Below are 9,774 nucleotides of genomic sequence, written 5' to 3' on the forward strand. Positions count from 1 at the left end.
GCCATCAAGAAGTACTATCCTTGATAGCCTTCTTCGTCACAAAGTACTATCCCTGTCCATTCAATCCTTCTCGTCTAAGAATACTTCAGAGAGAAAAATAATAATTTTCCCGCTAGGCCGAAAACCTCCTTGAGGCGGCTTAGGCAAAAGTCAGGGAACGAGGGGCACGACTTAAAATCTCGCAAATGGGAGTCATGGTAAAAGGAGAGCACAAATCAATTCCTCGCTAGGCTGAAAACCTGCAAAGGACGGTCTAGGCAAAAGTTAGAGGAACCGAGAGGTGTGATTGGACCCCAACATGGGCGATTGTAGTAAAAGGTGAGCAATCATGTGAGAAGAGTCAAAAAAAAAAACCCCCGCTAGGTCGTCTCTCATCTTGCGGCCTAGACAAAAATTAGAGGCAATTGTCGGCTTGACCACGAAAGAATAGCGGCACTTCGCGTGAAGCTACCGCTAGTAGTGGTTCAACAGTCCTCAACGCAAGCAAACGCTCTTCGACTCTCCAGGCTCGAGACATGCCTCGAAATAGGGTCGAATCGTCGTATCCTTGATTTGGAGGATCCTAAAGATCCCTCCCTTTACCTTTACTCAAAACTCTGCGGGCCATGCCCCATTCTACGAAAAGCCTTTCTTTTAGTCAAACATGAGTTCGGGGACACGGCCACCCCTCAAATGGCCACCAAGTTCAAATCCCCGAAGCATCGCCACATAGATTTCCTTTGCACATTGTAATTCCAGCGGTATCGTGTAACCGACAACAACCGTTAGACGCCGTTCCTTGCGCGCAGGTACAGGCATGCGGATCCTAAAAGGTGTTTCCTCCTGACGGACTTATGTCTGCCGCATGCGACAGGACGCAATACCAACCCGAGCGAATGACCCTCAAGGAGGCACACGGCGCCGAATCATGTGACGAGCGATGAACAACGATTACCATTGCGCCGCCACAAGCACAATTTGAACTCAAATCCGACGAATCAGAGTCTTCCCTTTCCGGCGCCCCGCGCCATTCCCTAACACTATCCATTACTTCTGCACTCCCTGCACTTTCGCACCATGTCAATCTTTACTGCTTTCCGGACTTCGTGTCCACATTTATTGCTTTCAGGACTTCGAGTCCATGGACTTCGTGTCCACATTTACTGCTTTTCGAACTTCGCGTCCAAATTTTTTTGCTTTCAGGACTTCGCGTCCATGGACTTCGTGTCCACATTTACTGCTTTTCGAATTTCGCGTCCACATTTATTGCTTTCAGGACTTCGTGTCCATGGACTTCGTGTCTACATTTACTGATTTTCGGACTTCGCGTCCACATTTATTACTTTCAGGACTTCGCGTCCATGGACTTCGTGTCCACATCTACTGCTTTCCAGACTTCGCGTCCCTGTTTACCGCTTCCAAGACTTTGTGTCCATCTTCACCGCTTTCCGGATTTCGTGTTCCCATTTATTGCTTTCAGGACTTCGCGTCCGCATTTACCGCTTTCAGGACTCCGCGTCCATATCTATTGCTTTATGGGTTTCATCATCACCTTAATTGTTTTGAGCTACAAATTCACATTGTATCATCTCCTTGCTATGACTCATTTGTCTTTTTCTTCCCACAAATAGGCCCGTTGCACCTACACAGCTTACTCCTACATACCAAAAACAAGAGGGCAAACGGCTATTGGGAGGATGATCGGACGGTCGCCGAGACCAAACAAGGTGCCTCTTATAGTCTTTGGATGCATCCTCTATCCGAGCACGCAACCAAAGAGGGGCAAGCTGTCAGCACCCAATTTCGGTCTACTGGCTCCAGAGGGGCAAAATCGTCATTTTTACTATCCATCGGAGGGAAGTATTTCTAGTTAATCGCTTGAGCACTCGCGACTTTTGGAGATAGAATATTTCCTCAATTTATCGCCAATTTACCATTCTTTTCGAAAAAATACTCCATGGGTAGTCTTTGAATTTTACGTGCGCCAACGTCAATTTTTAAAATTCAGGACTAAAATTAAGGCCAGAAAATATTTTATTGCATAACATTGATCCATGAATTTTTCTGAAGACAATGCCGGTCTCGGATTAATTTTTCGACATCCAATTGCAAAGACAAGAATTTTAATCTTTACGCGCGTTAAATTTGAATTCTTAAATCTTAAAAAAAAAAACAGAGGCAACGGTTAAGCGATCGTTGCCCCCCTCTCCTCCCCTCCCCCCGAATTTTTGTCTTCTTCCTCCCCTCTTCTTCTTCTCTTCTTCTTCTTCTTCCTTAAAAAAAAAACGAAAACCAGAAAAAAAACCCTAAAAACCCGAAAAAAATCCTAACCCGAACTCCCTCGCGACCGCCAGCTCAAGGATTTTTCTCTCTCTCCCTCTTTTTCTTCGGTTCCCCCCACGAACAGAAACCCTAGCCGCAACGTCGATCCAAAAAAAAAACCTAAGGGCTCTCTCTCGCTCTCTCACGGATTCTCTCGGAAAATCCAAAAAAATCGGCAGCTCATCTCTCACACGCCATTCTCGGTAGCTCACTGATCCTCTCGAGGAAACCCTCAGCTCGTTTCGCTCTTCCTTGGCCCCTCTCACCCTCCCACAGTCCGAACGCCCTTAACTCACTCTCTCGGACTTAACCCTCCCTCACTTCACTCTCCCTCAGCTCACTCACCTCACGGGGGCCTCCGAGCTCGAACGCTTCCCCCGAACGACCTCCATCAGCCCGGACGACTGCCTCCCAGTTCTCCCCTTCTTCTTCTTCCGTTTTTCCATTTTCACTCTCACGGTTTTGTTTGGTGTTCATTTCGGGTCGACGTGGATTCTCGGCGCCCCCGAGCCATTTACCGTCGTGTCTAGGAACCTTCGGAGAGCTCGAGCTTCCCTAGCCAACGTGGAGAAGCAGCTCGAGCAGCTCGGACCGGCCTTCCTGCCATCCAGGCGTTCTTCATCCAATCGGGTCTGCCAAACCCGGCCGGGTACCCGAACCAGCTCAGTCCACCAGTAGCTCGCCGGCCCAATCCAGCTCAGTTCTGCCCAGCGGCTCACCAGCCCAGCTCGGCCCAGTCCAAATCCCAGCAGGCCCGTTCGGCCCAATCCGGCTCAGACCGGCCCAGCCCAACTCATCCGGCAGTTTAATTTTTTTTATTTTTTCTTATTTACAGAATCACCCATCAACTTCCCGAACTAGGTAAATCCTTGACTTAGTGGCATGTTTAGGGCTCCATTTCTGAATGTTTATGTTTTCTTGGATGAATATGATGTGAAATGAGCGTTATTGGGTTGTGTGGGTGATCGGATTTGTCACGAATTCGATTTTACGAACTTTTCATGTTGTCTCATTTCAGTCCAGAGGACCAATTTTTATTTTTTTTAGATCTTCCCCAAATTTTAAAATTCTTTTCAGCCAAGTCCCAGCCATTTTTACCATTTCCCATTCAGTCATTGAATTTTCCAGAATTTTTCAAGAGTCCCAAGGAACTTTTCAAGTTGTTTCAGTTTAGTCCCGGGGTCATTTTCGCCTTTTTTTTCAGATCTGCCCCGAATTTAAAAATTATTCTTAGTTAAGTATCGGCCATTTTTAATATTTCCCAATCAGTCCTTGAATTTTCCAGAATTCTCTAAACTCTCCTAGGAACTTTTCATGTCGTTTCAGTTGAGTCCCGAGGCTATTTTCCACCCTTTTCCGATTTGCCCCGAATTTTAAATTCGTTTCAGTCGAGTCCCGACCATTTTCAGCACGTTCCAATCGGTCCCTGAATTTTTCAGGATCTTTAAATCAATTCAGAAACTTTTAAAGTTGTTTCAGTTCGGTCCAGGGAGCATTCTTCACTTTTCAGATCAGTCCAAATTTTTAAATTCGTTTCAAACTAGTCCTGGGATATTTTCTGTAATTCTTACACCGTCCCCTTTTTTTTTTCCAGAAGTTTCGAATCAATCTCCTGAAACTTTATCCGAATTTTCAAAGCAGTCCCTATTTTTTAAAAATTGTTCAGATCAGTCCCTGGGCATTTTTCCAAAGATATCCAATCCTTTCCTACTCGGATCCTCGACCGACAACGTATGTGCCCCTTGTTTAATTATTTTGTTTCTGTAATTAGATGTATACAACATGACGATGTGTGTTCTTGCATGATTTTCCACTTTCATGAGTCGGTGCCGTTTTATTGATTCCATTAATATTGTGTTTGTGTATGTTTGTATGTATTTATCGCGACCATGACGGCACCGATTGTGTAAAATACGTATGTTTATCGTGCTTGACGTGATGATCTGCTCTTGATCCGTGTTTTAAATGTTTTATTTCATTGTTTAATTCGAAACCTCACACGAATCAGTTTAATCATGTAAACTCGGCTTAAAATCAATTTTTTCAAGACGGTCGGAAATTATAGTTTATCGGGCGGCCCACTAATGGTCATTCCAACGGCTCGAAATCCATAAATTAAAGTATTCGGTAAATTTTTAATTAACTTAAAATTCCACACACAAGACGATCGGGATGCTAAACTTGGCTAAATAAACCACTTCACTTCTTTTAAATGAATTGCACGAATTAATTAATAATTTGTAATCGTGTCGACAATTCAAGAACTGTTGGTCATGCCTTTTTAAAATTCACAATTTCAAGAGCACCGAGATGCGTACCACGTAATCTTGATTTTCCATGCACACACATATTTCCCGATTCAAGGGTATGACTACCGGTTCTTGTCCTGCCGTCATCCTAGCGTAGGTTTGTGTTTAGAATGGGTCGAAACACAGGAAAACAGATTAATCACAAACTCGGCTTAATTAAACATGGGCAAATAGTTGAGTAAAAGGGTTAGGTTTTGGGTTTCAGGCAAAAAACACTATTGTCACAATTTGTAAAAGCCTCATTGTCACAATACAGGAAATTCTAAAAACAACACACACATCCGAGACTAGATTACAAACGTTGTGTTTGTCGGGTCCACAAAAAAAAATGCCGAATGCCACATCCCTCTCTCCATCACCCATTTGTTTGCTTTAGGGTAGGATTTGTGTGCCAAGATACTCCGGTTAATAATTGGTTAACTCACGTAAATTCGGCAATAACAAACCCCATTGTTTGATTATTTGTGCTTATTTGTTACATTTTTGCACTTGTTTGTTATGCGGGTCGAGCCCGATCCTTTAGGACATGATTCACATGGGGTCCAACGCCCTAATCGTAGATTACGGGATCTAATCCCCTAAACACTGAGTGCGCATCTTAATTTCAGTTTCAGTCTTTTCAAACCACACGATGAGTACGAGTGGAATAATGACCGAACGCAAACCGATCGAGATTCAGTTGTTATAATTTTTATTTATTTGAGAGAACAATGTAAAGATTTATATTGTACATTTATTCATGTAAGAATCCCGATCGGAGAGTGGACGGTTGGAGTGTTTCTTCGAATTTACGGTGTCAAAACGCGTAAGATGAGCAGAACTTAATCAAGCAGTAATTAAATTAAAATGGCAAGCCTAGACAAGCTAGAGTACCGATAGGGCATGCGAGATATAGGCTCGCATGTGACAGAACCCCCGAATTCGGAACCTCGGTTTTCGCAGATCATATGCCTTAGCAATTAGGTGTACCCCGTACCCCTAGACCCGGGTAACTTGTCGGCCATCGACTTTCGGGTCGTAAAATGGCAAGTGGCGACTCCTTCTCACGTGCGTCCGTCGCGCGTCCCCGGGAAGGTGGATACTCCTAAGCCGCATTGCATAGGCGCGCGCACGCGTGCCCCGATGAGATGAAATTCGGATGCGCACACCTGCTGGACAATCTTTACCCCTTGCTTTGGGGCCCTTGGGCAGTTCTTGGCGAAGTGACCTTGTTGATTGCACATATAGCACCTGGAGGATTTGTACTTCTTTCCAAACATTCGCTTCTTCCTCGGGTACTTCCATTTCTTTACAGAGTATCTCATGGACTTTGCTTTTGACATTTTCCACTTCTTGTAGTGCTTCTTCTTCTTGGTTGGGCAGCTACAGGTCTTGTCCTTAGAGGAGCATTTGATATACAACTCAGGTCGCTTGCAGGCCTTCTCTATTGACTTATCTCCTTTTAGAACTTCTCTGATGGCTTGCCTTTTCATACAGGCATCTTCGAGGGCCACGTGAATCTCTTGCTGGATTTGTCCAACAGTGCAGTCAATAACTCTTTTGCCTCGTGCCTGAATTAACCTTTTCACTGCTCTTGCTAGTGATGTAGGAATAGAGGAGAGGAAAATTTACTTTAGAGAAAAATATGCCTCGAGTTCATAGAATAGCCTGACCATGTGCTTGAAGTGCAAGTCTAAATGCTTTCTGTTGTAGGAACAACACTTCCTCTCAAAGAACTCTTTTCTTTTGAGCTCTCTGAGGTCTTCAGGATTTCCTATAAAATGCACATGTAGAATATGGATGACTTATGCAAGGCTTCTTATGAGGAATTGGAGCTGGTCCTGCTCAGTTAATCTTGTCCACTAGTTTCTTAGTGTCCCAGTAAATCGGGATACAAACTTAGATATGAGTTAATGGTTGTTCTGGATGGTGAGTGCTCAGGTATTTAGGTAGGCCAAAAACTCCTGGAGCCTATCTGGCCACTTAGAGTAAGGGATATCGTTTAAAGTAAGGGATATCGTTCACAAGGGGATAGGAGTCTTCTGTTTCCCACAAGCCTTCTGACTCTTCTGGGGTGGCTTCTGATTCTTCCTCTTCCTCTTCCTCTGATATTGAGTCAGATGCTTCATCCTTCACTAGCATCTGATTATCTTTGCACTGCTCCTTGAGGAAAGAGCTCAGAGGATTCTCCTTAGGGAAAACCATGAAGGTTTCCTGTGTTTCTTCTTCTTCTTCACTATCTCCGTTCTTCTTTTCTTTTTCTTTTGTTGGAGGCCTGGAGGTAGATGGAATTAATCCTGGAGGGGTTTCATACACCTCATTCTTTCTTTCTGCTCTTCTTTTTGTTGCCTCTGTAACCTGTCTCGCCTTTTCTCGTAATTCCACTATAGTAGCCTTTCTGGGCTGCTGTTCCTCCTGAGAAGGAGAGAATAGTGAAAGCCTTGCCGCCAAGGTTCTTTCTCCTAGTGGTCTCTCCAAAAAGTTGAAGAGGATTGTGGTCGGGGAAGTTGGTGGTGATGGTGCTTAAGTCCCAAAGAGAATCACAATCTGGTTTTTAAGCTTGCGAATCTCTTCCTCCTTTCGATCCGGATCAATCTGGAAATAGGAGACTGGAGGGGTATCCTAGATCTCCTTAAGACGCTTTTGGAGTGTTCGAAGGAGCGACTGGGTCTCCTGATGGTACCTGTCAACCTTGCTGTCAAGCTGGCTGACTTTTGAAGTTAGGGCGTCCATCGAAGTTCCAATGGAGGAGAGTACACGGTTTTGGGATATCGCGTTTTCAGACTGCCAATTAAGAATGGCTTCTCCTTTGGTGACGGAATTAGGGTTTCCCCTTTCATCTCGGTCAGTCGGATTTGGAACTTTAAAGGCATGGGTATGCCTTCCATCGCCATCTATAAGCTGTCCCAACTGAGGGAACTGCTCATCATAATTTGGCGAGGTTGGACGGAACATACATGCGGGAGCTACTTGTGGAATAACAGCTATTTTACCTTTCTACTCCATCTTGTGGACAAGCCTCTCAGAAATAGAGGCTGTCACCATGTTTTTGAGATAGTCCCGAATTTCTTTAAGATTCTTTCACTTCTGCTTTCTAACCCACTTGAGTATGGGTTTGTAGTAGGGTAACACCTTTTTCTTCTTTAGAACGGTCGATAAGCTTTCATCTGCACTCGGATCTGCTTTCTTCTGGGCCTCCTCTGAACAAGGAGGTTCCTTTCGCTTCTTTCTATAGCAAACATCACAGTTGCCGCGGTCGCAAACATCCCAGTAACAGTGTTTTCCTCCTACCTCACGGAAGAAATACACTGGCATCCCATTACTTAAGTGTCGAATTGTTTGAACTAATTTACGTTGCTATAATATACTCTACTTTTAATAGCCAAATTATACCCCAGGTTTAGTTGTTTCCTTTCCTTGCCAATGATCATAAGTTCATAACTCTTACCAGTAATTCTTCTCTCCGAGACTTCCGTTCTTAAAATTCAGGCAATTCCCATTGCTCCACCCTTCATTCTCACTTCTATAACGTCGCGGTTAACATTCTCTTTCCCGTGCCCCTTCCATTTGCTTGCACCTTCTTCGTCCCACGCGCTCTTTATACGTACCTTGCCGACTGCCCATGTGAGGCAATCGCTCCCGCCAATCACACGAACAGTTCAGTTCATGACTGACTAGTCCTGACAATGATTTCTGTTGATGCCCCACATTTCTCTGTTTGCACCTCAATCTAATTCGATGACTTGTCCTTCTCTTCTCCACTTTCCATTGCCCCTGTACTTTTTGAGCATTTCTAGCTAGCCCTTCTCTTTACGGCCATAAGGTGTTCGACATATTACCTCCTCCATTCCATACGTATTCGTTTCATTTTTACCCTTTTACTGCACATCGCAAAACTCATGTTGATTGCTTTTTTTTTAATCGGCCTTTGTTCGTTCATGTAAAATAGAATGATAGCTAGTCGAGTTCTTATAACTCGAACCAACAACATTACTAATGATTTTCACTAACAAGTTCCAGGAAACTTGATACTTTCTTTGTTTAAAAGTTCATCTAAATAGGTTGGCTTTCTGTGTTTCACCTAGGTTGGCTCATTATTAGGTTTCATGCCTCTCTTAGCGGATGCGCCTATGACAAATGGAAACTATGATTTATGATGAATATGGGAGACGCCTTTTCGTTTTATGAGTTTTTTTTTTTAAAAGCATATTTACTTCTTCATGAAATGAGTTAATTTCATTAGTTGTTTCTTAGCTATACCCGCTCTATGAGTAAAAATATAAACAAAAATATATTTTTTGTTTGACTTTTCATCAAGCACATTGTCTTCAATTCATCCTCAAATATTATTCTTGCACTAATTTAACGGGGGATTATTACTATAGATGGATGGATAGTGTCGCGGAGGTTGCTACAATTTCAAAGAAATACAGTCAATCTATTGATAGTGTCAATACGTCACATACATGTTTATTTTATGAATATATAATTTGTAGGGAGTTTTTTCTATTACACTCTTTCTTATCCTGCAATATTATCACGTTATCATCATTTTATTCGTTTATTTATTATTTACTTGGTTATCAACTAGGCACGGATATGTAATTACTAATTTTTGTTGGCTTGCAATTTACTGATTTTGATCTCTTAAATCTCTTGCTTTCCTAGACTTATTTACCACGACCACATATGGACAATCAATTGCATTGCTAACGTGAATCCTAGCAAATTTATATAGTGGAAATGAGTTTCATAGTGGCATTTGTGTAAATTGCTTTTTGTGTATTAAGACCACTATCTGGGATTTCGAGGCTACCTATCAGCTAGCTCTTTAGGGCGTTTTCATTCTCGTCCATCATGTAGTTGCATGGTCCTTACGACTGAATACGCTCTTGGTAGGACCTTGTTTCATTGTTTTTACTATTATTTTTCCTTAGAAATTACACTTACTGGTCTAGATTCTAATTTTTTTTCATTTTTCTTTAAGTTTTGCAAAGCTTTTGGATTAGCTTGAGTACCAGTATCTAATCATTTCATTTTTCTTCATGTGGTTGACGTCTTTGTCTAGCTAGTAGAAAACTATAAAAGATAACTCAAACAATATACGAACCATGAATAGACTTTGTGGTACCATTTTGACTTCTGGGTTGCTATTCCTCGAATGGAATTCTTGGTGAGTACCAAA

The sequence above is a fragment of the Punica granatum genome, chromosome 5, assembly GCF_007655135.1.
Source record: "Punica granatum isolate Tunisia-2019 chromosome 5, ASM765513v2, whole genome shotgun sequence".
Classification (NCBI taxonomy): Eukaryota; Viridiplantae; Streptophyta; class Magnoliopsida; order Myrtales; family Lythraceae; genus Punica; species Punica granatum.